This window comes from Bos indicus x Bos taurus, chromosome 9, assembly GCF_003369695.1.
Source record: "Bos indicus x Bos taurus breed Angus x Brahman F1 hybrid chromosome 9, Bos_hybrid_MaternalHap_v2.0, whole genome shotgun sequence".
In the NCBI taxonomy this organism is placed as follows: domain Eukaryota; kingdom Metazoa; phylum Chordata; class Mammalia; order Artiodactyla; family Bovidae; genus Bos; species Bos indicus x Bos taurus.
Window position 1 is genome coordinate 49,625,758 of NC_040084.1, and position 24,155 is coordinate 49,649,912.

The following is a 24,155-nucleotide window of genomic DNA, read 5'->3' on the forward strand; positions in this document are numbered from 1 at the left end:
GCTAGTAAAAATTCGAAGTGATCTTGTGGTTTACTGCTTTTATATGAAGGTTGTGAGAGGATTCATTGCAGTCAAAACCATAACTGTATTTTCAAGGAGAATAGTCCTGAGTGTTTTCCTCAACAACGATTAACCAGAAAAATGGGGCAAGCATAGAAAAATATGCTTGATGTAGAAAAATGTAGAAAAAAAATGAGAGCTTGATGTAGAAAAATGTAGAAAAAAAATGAGAGCTTGATGTAGAAAAATGTAGAAAAAAAATGAGAGCTTGATGTAGAAAAATGTAGAAAAAAAATGAGAGCTTGATGTAGAAAAATGGAATCTTAGGACAGGAACTGAAGTCAAAGGATAAATTAAGAGGTGGAGGCAAAAGATCAAGGGTACATTTCACCATGAGATTTGAGCACAGATGGACTGTTTATGGGGAGGAATGAAACAAAGAGGGTCTTCCAGATGGCAGGAATGGTAGAAAAAGCAGCCCTCTTCTCATCTTTGCAAGGTGGTGAGCTGATGAGACCCAGAGGAGGTATTCCAGAAACACCGCAAGGTACAAAGACAAGTCCTGATGGTTGGAAGGAAGAAAAGAATGTTTTTCCTTATCAGCCTCTGTGATATAGAAACTTGTCTATGTCAAATGTAGGCACAACTCTCTCCTGGCCTGAAGGAAGTAGGACGGAACTGAGGATTTTTCACTCCTGGTACCCTGTGACCATCCTTTTCTTTAAGGGCTGCTTCTGCTAAGTCACTTTAGTCGTGTCCGACTCTGTGCGACCCCATAGATGGCAGCCCACCAGGCTCCCTCGTCCCTGGGCTTCTCCAGGCAAGAATGCTGGAGTGGGTTGCCATTTCCTTTTCCAATGCATGAAAGTGAAAAGTGAAAGGGAAGTCGCTCAGTAGTGTCCGACTGTTCACGACCCTGTGGACCGTAGCCTACCAGGCTCCTCTGTCCATGGGATTTTCCAGGCAAGAGTACTGGAGTGGGGTGCCATCGCCTTCTCCGTTCTTTAAGGGCACCATGTCCCAATTCCTGCAGTTCATTAGGGTAATTCAGGAGATGATTCCTGGGCTGGTAGAAAACCAACCGGGATTCGGAGATTTTTCATCAAGGTGGTCTTTATCATTTGTGTTTTTAATTTTTTGAAGTAAAAATGGCAATCTAGAGAGTCCAGAAACTATTATTTCCTTACTTATCAGAACATTTTTAATTCTGTTAACGTCAACAAGTATGTACTGTTTGAGGAAGTGTCGTTTGTTGAGCTCATGGGTCACTAAGAAGCTACTATTTGCTAGATTATTTTAGCTTGGTATGTGAAGATGAGATCTGTGTCCCAAGGGACTGCTGTCACATGGTTTCAAATCTCCCACCAAGACCAGATTTCTTTACCCTGACAAAGTGTAAAGAGGAGTAGATGTGTGATGCCTGGACATTTTTCAATGTAAACATTCAGTTATGAAGACTGAGCACTTTATGTATAAAGTGCATTTTAGTTCAAGTTACTATAGAGGAGGAGTTGCTTCTTTTTATTGAGTATCTGAGAAGCTTTATTTATTACTATCTCATACCTTGGGGAAAGAGTTTTACTGTCTCTTTTTGTTACTTGGAAGAATGAATTACTCCTTTGGGTAATTTTATCCTTATAGGGATAGGAGTGCTGGACACATAAATGAAAGAAAAATTTAAATTAGGAAATACTAAGTTAAGAAGGAATTTGTCCATTGTTACAGAGAAATAAAGCTACAAAACCCAAATATCCCGCTACAAAACCCAAATATCCCCACTGAGCTTTCAAAACCTCACCATCTACATTTTATTTCACCTCAGCTCTTAAGTCTAAAATTTCTCTAGTTTATACTAATGTTGGACTAGGGCTTCCCAGGTGGCAAGGGAATCCACCTGCCAATGCAGGAGACGAAGGAGATACAGATTTGATACCTGGGTCTGAAAGATTCCCTGGCAGAGGACATGGCAACCCACTCCAGTATTCTTGCCTGGAGAATCCCATAGACAGAGAAGCCTGGAGGGCTACTGTCCATAGGGTGGCAAAGAGTCAGACGTGACTGAAGCAACTTAGCAAACAATGTTAGACTATCTACACATTAAAAAAAAATGTTTTAACTGCCATTAGACTGCTCCTTGGGTTCATGTGAGGAGGAGTTAATTTGAAATTGTACATGTTTCATAGTTTTTTGTTTTTTTTTTAAGCAATACAGAAGAGTGGAAAGTAGAAAATCACCCACTATTTCCTCTTTTTCCCTCTCCAAAATGGTGGTTTCTTCTAGAAATGTACTATGATGCATTAAAATCATTCACGTCACACACCTGTGTTCACATAGAGTTTCTCTTGACTTTTTAAAATGTTCATTCTTGTGTTAATTCTTAGATAAATGCAGTCCTTAGAATTTTGGCCCTGTGTCTCATTTGAAATCTCAGTCATGAATTAAGTTTACTTAACATTTATGTGCCTAGTAAAGGTTATTCTTTAATTGCGTTTGCTTTAGATAATGATGGTGCTAGGTCAATCACTGACTGAGTTCCTAGCACATGGACTACTGATATGTAGAGATCAGAAATGGAACACAGTCTTTGCTTTCAGGGAGCCATGCGTGTAGACAGAAAAGGGAACAGCCTTTGCAGTGAATTGTCCTAGGACGATTGTCCTCAGGTAAACAGCGGGTCCTCTGGGGCGACACAGGGGAAAAGCATGACATCAGGGCAAACTCATCCATTTCTGCTGAAAGGAAGCAGCTCAGTACTGCCATCTGGAATCCTGCATTCTCAGAAATTTTAAAGAACAGAAAATAATGTAGCTTCTCAAAAGTCTTATTTGGTCCAAATCACTCTTATATTATTGAAGAATACTTATTTTTCAACTTTCTTGCATTATTGCTATTATGTGTTGCTTCAGTCAGTGCTAGCTGAGTGCCTACACTAGAGCGATGCTATGCTGGCCATTGTGGTGAATGGGGATAGCAGTTGAGTAGGTGCTAGACTATAAAAAAGTGGTATAAGAAACGCCCTTAAGTGTTTCAGTACAGTTGGAATGATAAGTTATGAACTAGAATGAGGGGCATATAGAGGATGATGTATACAAAAGGCTTCAAGAGAGATGTCAGTCTATATGCCTGGGGAGGGTTGTTGACCTAGCTCTGGGGGTAGAATTCAGGTGTATGCACATAAGGGAAAGGAGAGGACACTTCAGAAAGACCAGGATTCTGAAGAGATGCAGGAACACCCTGAGTGTGACTGGTGAAGTGGGGGAGAGTGGGTCCCTGTGGTTAAGGACAAGGGGTTATATGTTTGGAAACATTCATTGATTGGTGCCAAATATCTGTGAGGTCAAGGCATTTGGATTTTGTTGTATGGAAAACCAGGAAAGGTTTTGAACTGGAAATGAAGCATTAAGGTGGCTGAAGCAAGGCAGACTACTCGGGAGGCTCATTTTCATAGTCCTGGGTGAGTCTAGCGGGGGTCTGAGCTAAAGTTCTCAACTGCAGTGAAAAACACTGTAGAGGAAGGAAGGTTAAATTATTTTTATCCTTGACTGCTTGTACCTCTTCTCATTATAGATGTATTTTGATCATTATAGATTTATTTTTGAAATTATATATATTTGGTTGCACTGGGTCTTTGTTGTGGAGCATAGGCTCTCTAGTTGTAGTGTGAGGACTTGGTTACCCCATGGCATGGGGGATCTTAGTTCCTGGACTAGGGATTGAACCCTTGTCCCCTGCACTGGAAGGCAGATTTTTAACTACTGGACCACCAGGGAAGTCTCTGAAATTGTATTTTAAAGCTTACATTTTGTATTTAGTGACAATAATAGATGCATAATAAATATATTTTTATTTACAAAATGATGAAGATTTTCATAGTATTTAATTTTAAATTCTTCTTCCTCCTCTCAAAAATACAATCTTTTACTTTTTGTTATTTCCATGTTTACATATTTTTAGTATACAAATTCTCTTCAGATTTTTCAAGAGGCTGTTTCCAGAGCAAAAAAAAAAAAAAAAATTGAGCTCATAAGGTAACATCTTGTGCTTTTTATTAGGTATGAAAATGATGTAATGATGCTATCAATATTATTTATTAAGCTCTTTGCTCTATTATGTATTAGGCATATCCGGAAATTTCTAACAGACATTTGATGAATAGCAAACAGCACCACTGCTTTTTGGAATTATTTAGGCACCCTAACTTGAAGATGTGAGACATGCACAAATTGTAATTCACTGTCACTACTCAGTCTGCAGTCGTAGATGAACTTTCAGGTCCCCACTTGGTATGAGATGCCCTTGGGAATGATTTTAGGCTTGAGTACATTATAGTCACTTAATGAATGACTCGGTCACCTTTGTACCTCTATGTATTACTCGGGACAAGAGAGGTCAAAACTGTTTTGAATGGTTTTGAAAGATTTGTTGTAAGAAATATTAGAGATAACTCCCAAAGATTCTGCAGGTAGCTACTGTGCTGCTGTAGAGCTATCTTAACAATATGAAAGTTGTATTTTATTGTTACTGGGTTTATATTCATGAATATAGCAACTTATGTTTTTCACAGTTCTGTTGAATTAAAAATATTGAGTTTATGGAATTTATTTTTCAGACCTTACCTCTAGCAATTGCTAGAGTCTCTTCCATCTATTTTGAAGGAACTAGTCATGGCTACTCCAATACAGTTGTGAGTTATCTTGACATAGTGTAGCCACATCAATCATGAATAAATTGCCTCCTGATTCTAGTTTCCTTTGAAACTTTTCCTCTTGGCATGTTTATAGTTGTTACATTTATTAGAGACAGTGCGTGCCCTCCTGTTTTATTGCCTCATTCTGCCCTTCTCTTGCTTTCTCCCTAGTCAGTAATAAGCAATACACTATATAATTCTATAATAACAGTGCATAAAACTATGTATACTTCTGAAATCTGAAAGCGTTTAATATCTTGTTACAGATACATTGTAACACCTGGAGGTTTAACTCCACATCTGTTACCTTAAATAATCCCACAGAACCCTCTTAATTTTCACTGCCAGCAATCTGGCTTCCTTTCAGTGAAGGTAGAAGCTTTCTTCCTACAAAGGTTCTTTCTGGCCTCAAAAAATACACCGGTGACTCCTATGCTGACTTTTAAGCTACAGAGAAAAGAAGGACCAAGAATTTCCCTTGGTGATACTATTGACACATAGTATCAATACTTTTATCAATACTAGGATAGATAGCCCTTCATTTCATGTTTTATATGTTACATGAAAACATGTAATCCTTGACCATTAACAACAAAAACTGTAATGCATCTTGCAAAAAAAAAAAAAGTTATCTTCTCTGAAATTCTTATACTGTACAGGCTTTTTATGTTTTATGGTTATGTCGGAACTTCAGATATCACCTGTTCTATAGAAATATCAGGAGATTATTATTAGAAGATGAAAGGAGGAAAATTCGGAGGCAGTAAATGGAGACTTTAAGATCCTTGAGGACAGGAGATTTTGCCCTTGATAACCAGATTGCTTTGGGTACCCAAAAGCCCTTAGAACATATTGAGTGAGTAGGTAAATGAATTGATAGATGAGTGAAGTTGATAAGATAGGTGGATAAAGAAACAGGAGAACTGAGATGACCTGGGTATATGGCCCTTTCCCCAGAAGGCTTACAGATTCAGTGGGGGAGATAAAAATGTAAACAAAAAATTTAAACACAGTGTAGCATGTATGTGATAAAGGCATCATTGGCAGTGGTGAAGCTCTGGTGGTGTCTTGGGGGCTCCTCTGTCCTTCCAGCAGTGAACTGGAGGTGGGAGTTGGAAGCTGACAATAGCCTCTAGGCCTAGAGACCCTCATACCTTGGGGTGTTTCCAGCAGGTTCAAATTTATTTCTGTTTTGGGACTTCGTGGTGGTCTGGGGGCTAAGACTCAGTCCTCCCAATGAAAAGGGCACAGGTTTGATCCCAGGTCAGGGAACTATATCCTGTATGCCCCAACTAAGCCAAATAAATAAATAAATACTAAAAAAAAATTATTCCTGTTTGCAAGGTTTGCAGTGGGGCTGCAGGCTGACAGTGAATAAGGCCCTGAACCTCTTGGGTGCCCCGTCAAAGACCAGACTCACTCTCCACCTCCAGTTGCGCTTTCGCCCCTTACCCGTTTATCCTTCTTCTCCCACTGCCTGTGTCCCAGGAGCTCTGTCACGCTGGAGATCGGAGCTCATCTTAATTTTCTGTCCACTTTGGAAATTTTTCATTTTCAGCCTTTCCTGCTTCTCAGGTTGACCTTAAAGGACCACTGATCATGTTAGTGTTTGGAGAATTGCCACAGTCCTAGCTGTCACTCAAGGTTACCTATAATTGAGTCCTAAATTACATGAACCCTGTGATCCAGCCAGACTTCTCTGCTCCCTCTTTGCTGAATGCCTTGTCCTTTCCTGCCCCCATGCTTGTGCTTATGCATTTATTCTGCCTGCGTTGCCTCTATTTTTCAAAATTCTGCCTATCATCTAAGGACTGAATGCTACCTCTTTCATGAAATATAACTTTCTCCTTTGTGCCTCTATTTAGAATAATCTATCTTCTACTGCCTTCTGGATATGTCAGAGCTTCTCTTTTGGACTATAATATCTTTGAAATTAGTAACTGTGTCTATTTCATACCTGCCCCCTACCTTGACCCAGCATCTGTGTGTCCTCCACTTATTCACTCACTGAATATTAATGAAATGAATGAATGGATAAGTAAAGACTTTAAGAAGAAGGTGGATACTTTGTTGGTTGCCTATAGAGACATTAAAAACCCCAAGGAGGGAAAATATTCTGCTGCTGCTGCTGCTAAGTCACTTCAGTCGTGTCCGACTCTGTGCGATGGCAGCAGGTTCCCCTGTCCCTGGGATTCTCCAGGCAAGAACACTGGAGTGGGTTGCCATTGCCTTCTCCAATGCATGAAAGTGAAAAGTGAAAGTGAAGTCGCTCAGTCGTGTCCGACTCTTCGCGACCCCATGGACTGCAGCCTACCAGGCTCCTCCATCCATGGGGTTTTCCAGGCAAAAGTACTTGAATGGGATGTCAGCTACTATGGAATTTATAACCTATGTAAAGAAGCAAAAGATACACATGCAAAAAAACCTAAGGATGCTTTCACAAATACAAAATCTTGCAGTACAAATCAAATACCTACCTGCTAAGGAGGAGTTAAATGTGGTAGAATCTAGAAGCTCTTTCAAGGGCAAAACTTTGAACAAGTGTTCTCTGGCTCACATTCTAAGGCAGAGAACCATCTGCATCTTGTCCTGGAGTGGGCTTTCTAGTCTCCATGTCTCCACTGTCATCTCCAGTGCAACCACAGAGAGAAGTGACAACTGATATTTACTCTGTGTGTGTATGTGTGTGTTTTGATTACAAAATGATTGCCCTGAGGTATCTATGCAGTAAGTCCGCTACATACAAACCTTCAAGTTGTGAACTGTCTAATAGTGAGAACGTGTGTTCACATGTCCGATCATGTGAGTTAGTTCATGCACATTGTCACACACATGCATCCTCTAGAGATGGTTGTGCTTTTGTGTACTTTACTGTACAGTACTGTATAGAGTACAGTAGAACAGTATCTTTATTTCAAGCCCAGGATGTCCAGAAGCAAGCACAAAAGCAGCAGTGACGTAGCTGGTACTTTTCAAGGTACTGTACCGAAAGAGTAAAAATGTTTTCTTTCTTATTTGTTTGTTTTTTATTATTTGTGTGAAAAGTATTATGAACATATTACAGTACAGTACTATATGGCTGATTGTGTTAGTTGGGTACTGGGCTAACTTTGTTGGACTTACAAACGAATTGGACTTATAACTGTACTCTTGGAACAGAGCTTGTTTGTATGTACGGAACTTACTGTAGAAGCAATGCTGTTTGGCCTTCCATCTCAGAAACATGTCTTTGTTTATGGGCTCAGCCCTAGTTCCAGGGTCCAATTCCCATGATCAGTAGATACTTTCTAGATAACTCTCTTATTCTTTTAATAATCTAAGTGCATTTATGGTACTGTATAGTTGTCTTCCATAAGAAAGGGAAAAGTCTCTTAAAATTTTGGTTTCTTTGTTTGTTTGGTTTGGTTTTTGACCAAACCTCTAGACACAAAAGGCCTTGTGCAGGTCATGTTCCTTCTTGATCTTTCCTGACCCTTAGCTCCTCCTCTATCCCATGCCCACTATCTTTGTCCAGTTCTGGGCTCTTCAGAACACGTCACATTTACACTACTTCATCAGCCTCCTATTGTTCTTTTGGTCTCTAATCATTTCTGCCAGAGTAAGCTTCCTGAAATACCGTTTTAATTGTGTACCCACTGCTCACCCCCTTCCCCCCAAGCCCTACTTAAAAACCTAAAGAGGCTCTATGTTGGTTATAGTATGAAGCCCAATCTCCACAACCTGGTCCTGGCTACATCTTTGCATCTGTCAGCCACCTCTAGCCCCACCACATCAATTCTCCACCCTAGCTGTGTACTCGCCTAAGGACACCTTTCCTGTTGAGCTTCTTAAATCCTACCCAGCCCCCCAAAGCACAGCTGCAGCCCACCTCTCATCCCCACAGATCCCTGGCTATAAGGCATAATTCATGTTAAACACATCTCTCTTTCATAACATAGGATGGTTTGGATCTAGGGGAGAGTTAGTGTCAAAAAAGAAGTTGGGCAGTGGGCAAAGCAGCTGTGCTAAATCAAATGGAAAGCCTGTGCTTCTGACTTAATGGAAATGATGGCTGGAATTTGTGATTCTGCCCCACAGCTGAACAGAGGCGAAGCAGGGGGATGGCTGAATCCACCATCAAAATACGCCCAGGAAAATTTATTTTAAGAAAACCTATCAAATAAAATCTTATTAAAACCAAATAGTCAAAATCAAGAGAGCAATGCCTAACTTGACAGTTTTTGGTGGGATCTGACCCAGTCATAATGTGAAATTTGTAGAGTTAAGTTGGATTTGAATATCTTTGCTAAGAAATTTAGATTTCCTTAACTCATCCATCCTTCACAGATTTTTACGAAACCTCTTTAAGCACATTATGGCACATTGAATTGCAGTGTTTTCCTGGAAGGTCAAGGTCTGGATGTGTATTATTTAACAGTTTGTGCTTTTTTAGTTTTCCTTATTATTTTCCTTATTGTACTTGACTTAGAAGATGAGAAAGTAGATCCATCCTTCCATTTACAGACACCAGTTTGAAATTGATTACCTCGGTAGAGAGCCTTTGAGCTTTAGTTTCTTTTCACAAAGTTACAAGTCTGATAGATCTCCTCTTTCAGCATGCAGAAGGCCAGTGATATGCCTGCCAATAATCTGTTGGCCCAAGTCTAGGACAGTGCCAAGAGCAGCTTGGGCAGCCGTCCTTTGTCGAGACTCAGAATAAACCAATGGAAGGCCAGACAAAGCTGCAATAAGGGGCTGGAGCAGGTGGCACCACCTGCACCCATCTAATTCAAGCTCATCTAATCTGCCACTTATATGTGAAAAATCAGAGAGTGAGTCACAGTATCAGTGAAAAGATGGAAGTAGTTCTGGCTCATGCTCAAAGCCCATCAGAGAAGAAGATTACCATTAAAACTAGTGCTACTGGTCCTGGAAACCCAGGATTTATCCAATGGGCTAGAGCCACTTCTGTATTATCAATGCAAAGTTGAGATCTCCTTGATCATTTACAGCTGTGTGTGCCAGGACATTAAAGGGCCTAATTAAATGTTTATTACCTGTTTAAAATCTTCAGTGCAGTGAAGATACCTGCCAGCCTTTGGGACTTTACCTTTGGATTTATAGACGGATGTGGACTGTGGATTTCATGGTTGGGAACAGCTCTCTCCATATGGAACTGTCTAGGGGATTCCTGGAGAAAACCCAGCCTCTGGTTCCGAGTGCTGGTTCCAGCTGCACGTCACCCTGACCGCTAATGAGATGTCGACTGTACTTACTTTTCTGTGAGAAAAATGACTGAACCAGATCCCAGCGACATTTTTGTAACTGTGGGGGGTGGATTAAGAGAAGGCCTATGACATTTCAAACCACATTTGAGGTACATAAAAAAACTTCCCATGTTTCTACTTCATGAAATTTATCAGGAACTTACAGGTATGAAAGATTTCTCACCAAAAGATTCTTTGAACTAAAAATAACTAAAATGTGGGTTAAAGCTAAATATGTCACAAAAACCACAGATTATATACTATGAGTGAAGCAGATCATAAAAATAATAAGTGAAAAGTCTTGTGAACCCATTCTTTAAAACTGTCATCTTCATCTGATTGAAGATGACGATTTATACCATTTTCTAAAATGAAGGGAGAAATGGCCTAAGTATTTAAAATGCTTAATGATTAAACTTTGAATCAGTATTTGCTTTTTAATTATAGTTTAAGCAGAAATATTTTTTGTGTAGTTCCTCTAGTGGAGTCATCCTTGACTCTGGAATGTGACTCAAGATTGACTTTTTTTTCTTTTAAAATGCATTCTCTAATTTCCTTGAAGGTTTCCTTAAGCTTAACTCTTTTGAAGTTGTATGTAATTAAACAGAATTTCATTTAAAATTTCATGAGGATGCTTTTCCAATGCTAAACATGTGCGAGACTTATGTAGAAATCATGTTATAGTTAGCCTTTTTTAATGTATGTTCCTGAATTATGTTCCTGAATGTTCCTGAATTATTCTTGCTGTTGATTAATTAGACAATAAATTACACATGAAGTAAAAGCAAAAATTTCTATCTACCATTAATAGGAGTGCAGGAATGAAACAAATAATGTCTTCTTGATATCTTCTTTGCAGTTCCATTTATTTACAATTTCTAGGTAGTAAAGTTTTTCATGTTAGAAATTGACTTTATTATTTGACTGCTATTCAGTTACATTTTCACAGGCAAATGTTTTCAGTCAGCCCTTCAGATTAGCAAAATAACTTGCATAGTTGTCATCTTAAAATGCATTTGATTTTGACACTAGTTTTTCTCTTACGCTTATGTTTATCCTTGACAAAACCCCCAGCAATTTCCAACGTGTATAAACCAAAGGCGTTCTTCATAGCAAACACAACTCCTGTTTGAGGGAAGCACCCCCAGCAGTGGGGGCTATTTTAATGGACATGCTGTATTACTTTAATCTAACCCTTTTACCATCTGTTCTTCCCATAACAGTGAATGAAAAAAAAAAAAGGACATATTTTATGTTTCAGGGTTACATTAGTAAAAAGTAAGATAAAAGTGATTTAAAAGCATGCATATGTTCTTAGTACAATGCAGTCTGCATCTGTGATGTTTTTTTCTCATGGTTCAGACACAAATCAAGAGGAAAGCTGTTCATGCCTGATAGAGTGAAAGTTTTTCATAGAAAACAGGACTTTACCATAAGAGGGTCTCTCTATATATTTTACAGCTAAAAATGATATTTAAAAAAACCTCAGTGAGCTGCCAGAATAAAAATAGATAATGATAACATCTATCGTTGGAACATCTGGCATTTTTCCTGAGTTGCCTTGTTGCTGCCACATCCAGATGAATGCAGAGCACCTGTCTGGAACATGCTGTTGAGGCAGGAGAGACTCTCATGACTGTTATCAAAAGGGGAATATCTGTGCTGTAACTGTTGTGGAAGAGTGCTTCAGTACTAAGAGGACGTCACCGAGGCTGTGTGGAGATGGTCTACTGGAATGTAGAGGTTGGAGAAAGCTCCCTTTGTAAGAACATGCTTGGGGACCTGGGATCCATTACTGCTGCATACAGGGTGGGACACTGCTGTTTTTGTTAGCTAGGTACCTAAGTCTAGATGAGTCCAGGATTCTGGAAAGAGCAAAGACTCTGGAATTGCATCTCTCCTCTTAAATATCATACTCATGTGAACTTGGGCAGTTTAGGTTTTTTGTTTTTGCTTCATTTGTTGCATCAGTAAAGGGATTAATGATACTTTTAAGATGTTGTGAGCATTTAATAAGATATTGTCTGTGGGATCTCAGTACAGTGACCAGAGCAAAGCAAGTATTTGATAAAGGTAGTGTGATGGGTTGCTGTGTGGTGGGTATTAGCATATGCAAATGATATGGTAAACTGCCTCTTAGTCATTAGTTCATTTTCCCTTCCCAAGTAGCTACAGTGTTAATAGAGAGTAAGAGCTCCCTTCTTTGAACTCCTTAACTACATTGCTTTTCTCTTTGTTCAGCCCTTGCCATTTTTGAACTTGTATTAAAGTTATGTCTTGTGCATTATTTATACTGCTTCTAATATGAACACCTTGAAGATGGAGCTGCATTTCTCAAATCACTTGGCATACGGCCTTGCCAATATTAGATGTTCAGTAAATATCAGAATGAATCATAGAGTAAATTGTTGTAAATAGTTTCCATTGAATGCATATAAAACCCCAGCTGATGGCTCAGATTTTTAACTGGATGAAGTGTCAGTCTCTTTTAGAAGGAATGATTCTTTCACGAGCCCTGAGTCTCAGAGGAAAGCTGGGGGCTGTGACTGGCATCTGACATCCATTGCTGGCAGGCATCCAAGCTCTTTGCTGGTCGATGTTAGCCCACCTTTGGTGGGTGACATGTGGTTTCAAGTTTATTAGAACCAGGGCATCCTACATCTGACTCATTTTTTAAATTTACCAACATGAAAGCCTGTTTTGAAAATTAAATTTTAAATAAGAAATAGGGGTAAATTAAGGTGCAGAGTATTCATAATAATAAATTTTCTAAGAAGGAAAAACAGAGGTTTCTGCAAAATTCACCACCGGGAGTTGGTGATGGACAGGGAGGCCTGGCATGCTGTGATTCATGGGGTCGCAGAGTTGGACACGACTGAGCAACTGGACTGAACTGAAACTTTCTTTCATTGTTGATAAAATCTAATTAAAATAGGGAATCGAATCATTCCGTTTCTTATCTTTAAACAGAGGAGAAAGTGTCATTACCTTTTCAAAAGAAGAAGAGCAGATTCTATAGGTTCTAAACTGTGATTTTTTTTTTTTTTACCTAAAAATGATCTAGATATCAACAATTGCTGGGAGAACCATCCACAGGCGCTGGCTAATCGATCATTAAGTGTCCTCTCCCCTCCTTTGAAACAGATCTGTGGGCTTTCTGTTAAAGTTAAGTGATAAGAATCATTGGTACCAAAGGGCATTTGAGCCTTGAAAATCAGAGCATTTGGAAGAAAAGGCCATACTGTTTAGGTGATTGGCCAGTCACCTGATTTCTTTTTGCGTCTGGGATGTTGATTTCTTTTTTAAAATTTTTATACTGAAGTATATTTGATCTGATCTGATCGTTGATTCACAATATTATGTTGGTTTCAGATGTATAGCGACTGTGATTGTTATATATACATGTATTTCAGATTATTTCCATTATAGTTTATTATAAGATATTGAATATAGTTCCCTGTGCCTTACAGTAAATCCTTATTTCTTATCTATTTTATGTATAGTAGTTTGTATCTGTTAATTTCATACTCCTAATTTATCCCTCCCCCCTCCCTTTGCCCTTTGGTAACCCCGTTTGTTTTCTATGTCAGTGAATCTGTTTTTGTTTTGTGTATAGATTTATTTGCATTACTTTTTAGATCCCACATATAGGTAATAGCACATAATACTTGTCTCTTTCTGTCTGATGTACTCCACTCGGTAGGTATTTTCTAGGTCCACCCATGTTGCTGCAAATGACAATATTTCATGATTTTTTATGGCTAATATTGCATTGTAAATATACACCACATCTTCTTAAACCAGTCATCTGTTGATGGGCACTTGGGTTGTTTCCACATCCTGGCTGTTGTAAATAACACTGCCATGAACACTGAGGTGTATCTCTTCGAATTAGAGTTTTTATTTTTTCCAGATGTATACCCAGGAGTGGAATTGCTAGATCATATGGTAGTTCTATTTTTCATTTTTTGAGGAACCTCCCTATGATTTTCCATAGTGGCTGTACCTATTTACATTCTCACCAGCAGTGTACAAGAGATGTTTTCTCCAAAAGAGATGTTGATTTCTTTATTCTTTAACCTATGTGTTTTATCTCTGACATGCCTATAGGATGGAACTGAAAATATGACCTTTAGATGATATAATCTAGGGAAAAAAATCATTTTTACAAGATTGTGGTATAACTATTCCTCTACTGAAAAGAAAATCATTGATTAAGGACCTTTAGGTCCCCAACCTTTTTGGCACCAGAGACCAGTTTCATGAAAGACAGTCTTTCCACAGACCCGGGGTGGAGTGGGGGATGGTTTCAGAATAATTTAAGTGTATTGCATTTATTGTGCCTGCCGCTCACCTCCTGTTGTGCAGCCTGGTTCCTAACCGGCCAAGGACCACTACTGATCTGTGGCCCCAGTGGTTGGGGACCTCTAATTTACATGTTACATATATATCTGTAACATTTGCATTTTAAGAGTATTTCGATGCATGTTATTTACTTGATCTTCCCTGCGATGGTATAATGCAGGCAGTCTCTTCCTGTTCTGCAGATGGAAAAGTCAAAGCCCACAGGAGGTGATCTTCAGAACAAGTCATGTTGGATGATAGTAGATCAGGGTCCACCCATATTTGAATTCAGATCTGAATGCTGTTTCTACTGGACTCCCTAATTCATAACTTAAAATAATATTTTTATGCACAAAATATTAATCATCAGTAATAAAAACAAAGATATTTAATTAAATTATAGCTTTATCAGAGCATGTCTATTTCTTCAGAAAAAAAAGTTTAAAACAAATAGTCTTATCTCTAATCATTCTATAAAAATGAAATATTTTGCTATATAGGATTTTCTTATTTTAAAATACTTATGTTGAGGAAATTCCCTGATAGTCTAGTGGTTAGGACTTCATTCTTTCACTTCAGGGGCTCTGGTTTGATCCCTGGTCAAGGAACTAAGATCCTGCAAGCCACATGGTGGGGCCAAAAAACCAACAAACAGAAATGAAACACAACATCTTAACTTTGAAATGATTTCATACATAAAGAAAAGTTGCAAGGACAGTAAAGTATTTCTGCCTAATAAACCTAGGTTCACTACAGCTTAACATTTTGCCATTTTTGCTTTGTCATATTCTCTTTCTCTTTTCCCATCTGCCCTCATTTTTTATTTTTTCTGAACCAGCTTAGAGTAGGTTCCATGTATAATACCTCTTTACCTATACCTTACTACTCAGTGTATCAATATATTGCTTGGTGTAGTGGCTTCTTAGCAATGCAGAATTTCAGTTTTTGTTAACTGCTGCCAAATTCCCTTCCATAGAGGCTGTTATCAGTCTGCATTTCCATGAGCTGTGGGTGGGACAGAGTACCTGTTTGCCCACACTCTGCCAAGCAAAGTATTCTCAAGCTTTTGAATGTGTGATAATCTAATGGTTAAGAAATGGTATCTCAGGGACTTCCCTGGTGGTCCAGTGACTAAGACTCTGAGCTCCCAGTGACAGGGGCCTCAGGTATGAATGACCCTGGTCAGGGAACTAGATCCCACGTGCTGCAATTAAGACTCCCTGTCCATCACCAACTCCCGGAGTTTACTCAAACTCATGTCCATTGAGTCAGTGATGCCATTTCATCCTCTGTCATCCCCTTCTTCTCCTGCCTTCAATCCTTCCCAGCATCAGGGTCTTTTCCAATGGGTCAGTTCTTTGCATCAGGTGGCCAAAGTATTGGAGGTTCAGCTTCAGTATCAGTCCTTCCAATGAACACCCAGGACTGATCTCCTTTAGGATGGATTGGTTGGATCTCCTTGCTGTCCAAGGTACTCTCAAGAGTCTTCTCTAACATCACAGTTGAAAAGCATCAATTCTTCAGTACTCAACTTTCTTTTTACTCCAACTCTAACATCCATACACGACTACTGGAAAAAACATAGCTTTGACTAGATGGACCTTTGTTGGCAAAATAATGTCTCTGCTTTTTAATATGCTCTCTAGGTTGGTCATAACTTTCCTTCCAAGGAGAAAGCGTCTTTTAATTTCATGGCTGCAGTCACCATCTTCAGTGATTTTGGAGCACCCCAAAATAAAGTCTGTCACTGTTTCCACTGTTTCTCCATCTATTTGCCATGAAGTGATGGGACCAGATGGCATGATCTTAGTTTTCTGAATGTTGAGTTTTAAGCCAACTTTTTCACTCTCCTCTTTCACTTTCATCAAGAGGCTCTTTAGTTCTTCACTTTCTGCCATAAGGGTGGTGTCATCTGCATATCTGAGGTTATTGATATTTCTCCCGGCAATCTTGACTCCAGCTTGTGCTTCATCCAGCCCAGCGTTTCTCATGATGTACTCTGCATATAAGTTAAATAAGCAGGGTGACAATATACAGCCTTGACATACTTTTTTCCCTATTTGGAACCAGTCTGTTGTTTCATCTCCAGTTCTAACTGTTGCTTCTTGACCTGCATACAGATTTCTCAAGAGGCAGGTCAGGTAGTCTGGTATTCCCATCTTTTTAAGAATTTTCCAGAGTTTGTTGTGGTCCACCCAGCCAAAGCTTTTGACATAGTCAATAAAGCAGAAGTAGATATTTTTCTGGAACTTTCTTGCTTTTTTGATGATCCAAAGGATGTTGGCAATTTCATCTCTGGTTCCTCTGCTTTTTCTAAACTTGAACATCTGGAAGTTCATGGTTCAAGTACTGTTGAAGTCTGGCTTGGAGACTTTTGAACATTAATTTACTAGCGTGTGAGATGAGTGCAGTTGTGTAGTAGTTGCAATAATCTTTGGTATTGCCTTTCTTTTGTATTACCTTTTCTAGTCCTGTGGACACTCCTGAGTTTTCCAAATCTGCTGGCATATTGAGTGCAGCACTTTCATAGCATCAACTTTTATGAATTGAAATAGCTCAACTGGAATTCCATCACCTCCACTAGCTTTGTTCATAGTTCAAGTGGGTTTCCTAAGGCCCACTTGACTTTGCATTACAGGATGTCTGGCTCTAGGTTGGTGATCACACCACTGTGATTATCTGGATCATGAAGATCTTTTTTGTATAGTTCTTCTGTGTATTCTTGCCACCTCTTCTTAATATCTTCTGCTTCTGTTGGTGCTAAGTCGCTTCAGTCATGTCCGACTCTGCGCGAGCCCATAGATGGCAGCCCACCAGGCTTCTCCATCCCTGGGACTCTCCAGGCAAGAACACTGGAGTGGGTTGCCATTTCCTTCTCCAAGGCATGAAAGTGAAAAGTGAAAGTGAAGTCGCTCAGTCGTGTCCGACTCTTAGCGACCCCATGGACTGCGGCCCACCAGGCTCCTCTGTCCATGGGATTTTCCGGGCAAGAGTGCTGGAGTGGAATGCCATTGCCTTCCATACAATTTCTGTCCTTTATTGAGCCCATCTTTTCATAAAATGTTCCCTTGGTGTCTCTAATTTTCTTGAAGAGATCTCTAGACTTTCCCATTCTATTGTTTTCTTCTATTTCTTGCATTGATCAGTGAGGAAGGCTTTCTTATCTTTATGCTATTCTTTGGAACTCTGCATTCAAATGGCTATATCTTTCCTTTTCTCCTTTGCTTTTCATTTCTCTTCTTCTCACAGCTATTTGTAAGGCCTCCTCTGACAACCATTTTGCCTTTTTGCATTTCTTTTCCTTGGGGATGGTCTTGATATCTGCCTCCTGGACAATGTTGTGAACCTCTGTCCATAATTCTTCATGCACTCTGTCTTTCAGATCTAATCCCATTTCTCACTTCCACTGTATAATTGTAGGGGATTTGATTTAGGCCATACCTGAGTGGTCTAGTGGTTTTCCCTACTTTCTTCAATTTCAGTCTGAATTTGGCAATAAGGAGTTCATGGTCTGAGCCACAGTCAGCTCCCGGTCTTGTTTTTGCTGACTGTATAGAGCTTATCCATCTTTGGCTGCAAAGAATATAATCAATCTGATTTCAGTGTTGACCATCTGTTGATGTCCATGTGTAGAGTCTTCTCTTTGTTGTTGGAAGAGGGTGTTTGCTATGACCAGTGCATTCTCTTGGCAAAACTCTATTAGTCTGTGCCCTGGTTCATTCCGTACTCAAGGGCCAAATTTGCCTGTTACTCCAGGTGTTTCTTGACTTCCTACTTTTGCATTCCAGTCCCCTATAATGAAAAGGACATCTTTTTTGGGTGTTCGTTCTAGAAGGTCTTGTAGGTCTTCATAGAACCGTTCAACTTCAGCTTCTTCAGCATTAGTGGTCAGGGCATAGACTTGGATCACTGTGATATTGAATGGTTTGCCTTGGAAACAAACAGATCATTCTGTTGTTTTTGAGATTGCATCCAAGTCATGCATTTCAGACTCTTGTTGACTGTGATGGCTACTCCATTTCTTCTAAGTGATTCTTGCCCACAGTAGTAGATATAATGGTCATCTGAGTTACATTCACCCATTCCAGTCTATTTTAGTTCACTGATTCCTAAAATGTGGATGTACACCCATGCCATCTCCTACTTGACCACTTCCAGTTTGCCTTGATTTATGGACCTAACAGTCCAGGTTTCTATGCAACATTGCTCTTTACAGCATCGACTTTACTTCCATCACTAGTCACACCCACAACTGGGTGTTGTTTTTGCTTTGGCTTGGTCTCTTCATTCTTTCTGGAGTTATTTCTCCACTGATCTCCAGTAATATCATGCGCACCTACCAACCTGGGGAGTTCATCTTTCAGTGTCCTATCTTTTTGCCTTTTCATATTGTTCCTAGGGTTCTCAAGGCAAGAATAATGAAGTGGCTTGCCATTCCCTTCTCCAATGAACCACATTTTGTCAGAACTCTCCACCATGACCTGTCCGTCTTGGGTGGCCCTACACGGCAAGGCTCATAGTTTCATTGAGTTAGACAAGGCTGTGGTCCATGTGATCAGTTTGGTTAGTTTCCAGTGATAGTGGTTTTCAGTCTGTCTGCCTCCAATGGAGAAGGATAAGAGGCTTATGGAAGCTTCCTGATGGGAGAGACTGACTGAAGGGGAAACTGAGTCTTGTTCTGATGGGCAGGGTCATGTTCAGTAAATCTTTAATTTTCTGTTGATGGGTGGGGCTGTGTTCCATCCCTGTTATTTACCTGGGGCCTAACTATGGTGGAGGTGTAATGAAAATAATGGGGACCTCCTTCAAAAGGTCCCATGCATGCACTGCTACACTCTGTGCCCCAAGCCCTGCAGCCGGCCACCACCAACCCACACCTCTGCCGGAGTCTCCTGGACACTTACGGGCAAGTCTGAGTCAGTCTCTTGTCGGGTCACTGCTCCTTTCTCCTGGGTCCTGGTGTACACAAGGTTCTGTTTGTGCCCACCAAGAGTTTGTTTCCCAGTCCTGTGTAAGTTCTGGTGGCTCTATGGTGGGGTTAATGGCGACCTCCTCCAAGAAGGCTTATGCCGTACCCAGGTCTGCTGCACCCAGAGCCCCTGCCCCTGAAGCAGTCCACTGCTGACCCGTACCTCTACAGGAGATGCTCAAACACAGTTCTGTCTTAGTCTCTGTGGGGTCTCTGTGTTCTGGTGTACACAAGGTTTGTTTGAGCCCTCTGAGCATTTCTGGCAGGAATGGGGTTTGATTCTAAATGTGATTTTGCCCCTCCTACCATCTTGCTGGGGCTTCTCCTTTGTTCCTGGACGTGGGGCATCTCCTCACAGTTGCTCGAGCACTGCGCAGCCACTGCTCCTGCATCTACCATCTTGCTAGGGCTTCTCTTCCCTTGGACATGGGGTATCTCTTATGTGTATTTTACCACAATTAAAAATAATTTTAAAAAGAAAAAGAATGGTTACAGAGGACCTGGAAGTGGGAAAAAATGCTGCTATAAGCATTCATGTATTGATTTTTAAATGAATATAATTTTCATTTATCTGGAAAAAGTGTCCAGTTTTGCATATAGCAGTTGCACATTTAGGCTTTTTAGAAACTTCTAAGCTCTTTTCCAGAAGGGCTATATCATTTTACATTCCTATCAGCATTGCATGAGTGAGCCAGTTTTCCTTCATCTTTGTATTGTCATTTGGTATTGTCACTATTTTTTTATTTTAGCCATTCTAATAGGTATGTGATAATATTTCTTAGTTGTTTGAATTTTCCATCATGTTTTGTCATCTCTTTATCTACTGAGTGAAATGTCTCTTCATGTCTTTCACACATTTTAGTGTTTTATTGTTGAGTTTGGGAGTTCTGGATTTTGCTTGATTTTGAGTTCCTTACCTGTGGTCAGTGCTATGAGCTACTAAATATTGACTTGTGTTCATATTTTGGCGTTGATTGAGCTCTTTCTTCCTAAGGATAATTTTCTTCATTTTGCCTATGTCCTCAATCCCTTTCTCTCTCTCCCCACTCTCTCTCTCTCTCTTTTTTTTTCACATAGTTTCTTAAACCACTCTGTACCTTACTCTCTGTACCCACAGGCTCATAGCAACTGCTGCTGGACTTTCTTTTTTTTACTTATAAGAAATTTGAAATTTGGCGTATTCCTTGCCTCCTAGTAATGCTGATAGGATAGGTCATGTGAGGTTTAATTTGTGCTCTTTGATAACTTTATGGTTTCTTGGGGGAGGATGTGTGAAGAGATGCAGATTCAAATGGATGCTATTATCCTTCCTACTCAGAAGCCTCTAGAATAGAATGATTTATTGACCAAAAGTCCTCATAATACCTATAAAATTTGTGTTATGAGATACTTGGGGGGGGGGATTAACATTAGAGCAAAATTATGACTGACATAATAGCCTTCTTCTTATAACCATGAAAATAAAAATTCTTGGACTTGTATTATAGTTCTAATTATCTACTTTAAATAAGTGCAATAGGAGCAGGAACAGGCATAGGGATCATGTGTTTCAACACTAGAAAGGATACCAAATAATTGTCTTATCATGAAGAATATTAGAGCTGGAAGAAAAGTTCAAGGACTAACCTAACCTGATATGTCATTTTATAGCTGAGGCTAAGAAAGATAAATTTTCCCTAGGTTACCCTGGTGGGCTACAGTCCATAGGGTTGCAAAGAGTCGGATACAACTGGAGCAACTCAGCATGCATTCACACCCCGAGAGTTACTATCAAGAATGGATCTGGAACCAAGTCTCCTGGCTCCCTGTCCCTAGGGCCTCTTCCATTAAATGGCCCCAGCCCTGGTTCAGCTTTTCCTGTTAGGACCCAAGAAATTAAATCAGTTGCCTGTGACTGTACATGTGGTTAAGTAGCAAATGTAGGTGCCAGGGAGACCAGGAGGCTTCATCTATAGCACTCATTCACAGGCGGCATACGTTGCCTGGCTGCCTGCCTCTCTTTCTGCCCTCTCTCTTTCCTTAAACATGTCATGAACAACTGAACTACTTCAGATCGAATTACAGGGTTGTAGTGTTAATGAAGTATGGTCTGTTTTAAAGGGCGGACATGGCTTACAGTTTTTTGTTTTGGGGGGCTTTTTTTTTGTCCCATGAGGGTTCTTAATTTCCCACCAGGAATCAAACTGGTGCCCCCTGCAGTGGCAATGCAGAATCTCAACCACTGAACACCAGGGAAGTCCACGGCTCCCAGTTTTGATGGTGCACTCAGGTTTAAGTTTATAGGCCTTGTCTTATAAAACAAAGGTTTATGGCTTGGCTTTTCCTCCATACCCTCTAAAGCAGTGGGAGGGCTCAGTCTAACTGAACCACCCAACTCCCGCCTGCTTGAAGGTCAGTGCCTGCGCTGCTGTGGTTTCCTGATTATCGACAAGAGGCTTCTCTGTCAAATTCTTCTTCAGGTGCTCTTGAAATGTGTACCTCACGTACACCAGGGTTGCCTCATGTTGAATTTTCTTTATCAGCGAAGGACAGAATGTTCTTCTCTGCTGCGCCAACAGCACTTTCCCATACACACTCAGGGAAGGCTTTTCCTCCTCTCAGCAGGGCTCAAAAGTCTTGACTGGAGCACTTCAGAAATAGGCCTGGTTTATACTTTTATAAAAACAAGCAGAGTCTGGGCAATTCCTAGTGTGGAATAGTACCGATGATCTTGAATTTTTCCTAGCAAGCATGTGGATGGTGCTACCAGAGGGCAAATGGATAGCACGCTGGTCCCCACTCAGTCAGGAGAGAGGGTGGCAGCCCCTGCTTGGTGAAATGAGAGGCTGGTGTTCAGGGGGAGAAAAGGCAGATGGCAGGTGGGGACGTGCGTAGGAGAAACGGAGTTTGGGGTGCCATGATATGTCCACCCTACAGGCCTGCAGGAAAGAAGTTAAATTTTCTGTTTTTTTTTTTGTCCTGATGGAATATGGCAATAGTCCATATGTACATTCAGAAAATAATTAAATTAACGGTAGAAATAGCCATGGAAAAATCTTAACCCTGGAATCATCTGGAACTCTGTCCTGATATTTATCAGTGTGCTATGGAGTAGCCCCGGAGGAACCTCTGTACCTCATCTCCCTGGTGGAGCTGCCTGTTTGCACAGAGTTGGGGAGGGTTGGGATTCTTTCTTCTGTTCAGGGTGGGCCTAGGAGAAAAGGGAGAGTTTGACTTGTCCTTATAAGCCCTCATCAGGGATCACATTTGCTCAACTAGCGTGTGACATGAAGAACAATAGAGCCTGGGAATTTCTCCTGTCCCTGTGCCTCCCCCATCCCTACCTCCCTGCTCAACCTCCTTCCCACCTTACCCGCGCCCCACCACACATACCCATCCCTCCTTCTTGGGGATGAGAAAGAAAATGCAAACTGGACTTGTATTTTGATTCCTGCACCTATAAAGCAGTTTCAGCCACTTTTCTGGTAATCTCTCTAACACTGAATCCTTTCTTTCTCTTCTCTTCCTTACCATGGAAGAATAAAAGCAGGCTTTGAAACCAGATAGACTGTGAGATGGCTGTGGCATCTTATTAAAACTCAGTGATGCAGTGTCCTCATCTATAAAATGGAGCTATGTTACTGTCCAAGTGGTTATAAGGATTCATTTATATAATATATTGTGAGTGGTTAGGGTTAGCATATTGCTGGGCACACAGTAAGTTCCCAATAAATAAAGTCTATTATTATAGCAGGCAATGGCACCCCACTCCACTACTCTTGCCTGGAAAATCCCATGGCCGGAGGAGGCTGGTAGGCTGCAGTCCATGGGTTCACTAACAGTCAGACTCGACTGAGTGACTTCACTTTCACTTTTCACTTTCATGCATTGCAGAAGGAAATGGCAACCCACTCTAGTATTCTTGCCTGGAGAATCCCAGGAATGGGGGAGCCTGGTGGGCTGCCATCTATGGGGTTGCACAGAGTCGGACACGACTGAAGCGACTTAGCAGCAGCAGCAGCAATCTCTCTATGGTACCAAGAATTGTGTTTAGCATTAGGTGACCAAAACCTGGTAGAAATGATTATATTACTGATTTTAATGGCCCTTGAGGAACCTCACCTCCTGGGGAGGTCCTCTGGCCTTTTATGTTTTCTTTAAAACACCTGACCAAATACTCTGGCAACAGGTGAGCAGTGTGATTCCACAGAGGTGCAGCCTTGCCTGCAGCTATGTTATCCTGACGAGCCTGTGCATATTTGAAGTTTCACTTTAGAAAGCAAGAAACACATCCTAGTGAACAGGCTAACTTATATGGGACAAGACTTTCCCAAAGTCACATTGAGACTGAATTAGGTTAAGTATTTATTAACTACCTTGCCCTGTATCCAGCATGACTCTCAGAGAGTTACCAGTCCAGTGTGAAGCCTTAAACCTTGCTTTTCTTTTGTTTTTTATGTAAGAAAAAAAGTGAAAAGTCAACAGGAGCAAAATATGGTACTCTCAGGACTTCCTCTGGTGGTCCCAGTGGCCAAAACTCTGTCTGCCACAACAAACACGGGGGCACAGCCAATTATATAAGCAAATAAATATTTTTAAAAATATGGTGCTCTCTTGGACTCTCTTTTTGACACTACCATTTGTGTAGCAATGGAGAACCTGGGTTTGAATTCTGGCTCTGCCAGCTGCTAATCCTGTCATCTTGGGCAAGTCATTTCCCCTTCTAGGGCTTTAGCTTACCTACCCATTTAATGGGTTACTAGTATCTCCACTTGGGATACCCTGGTGACTCAGCTGTAAAGAATCCATCTGGCAATGCAGGAAATGTGGGTTCCATCTCTGGGTCAGGGAGATCCCCTGGAGAAGGAAGTGGCAAACCACTCTGGTGTTCTTGCCTGAAGCATCCCATGGACAGAGGAACCTGGCGGGC

The 24,155-nt window shown here is 40.6% G+C and overlaps 1 protein-coding gene across 1 annotated transcript in view; it reads left to right on the forward strand.

The window, feature by feature from the left end:
* The window catches only part of SIM1 (SIM bHLH transcription factor 1), a 72,082-nt gene that overhangs the window by 40,729 nt on the left and 7,198 nt on the right, over positions 1 to 24,155 (forward strand). The gene's annotated exons all lie outside the window — the stretch shown is intronic.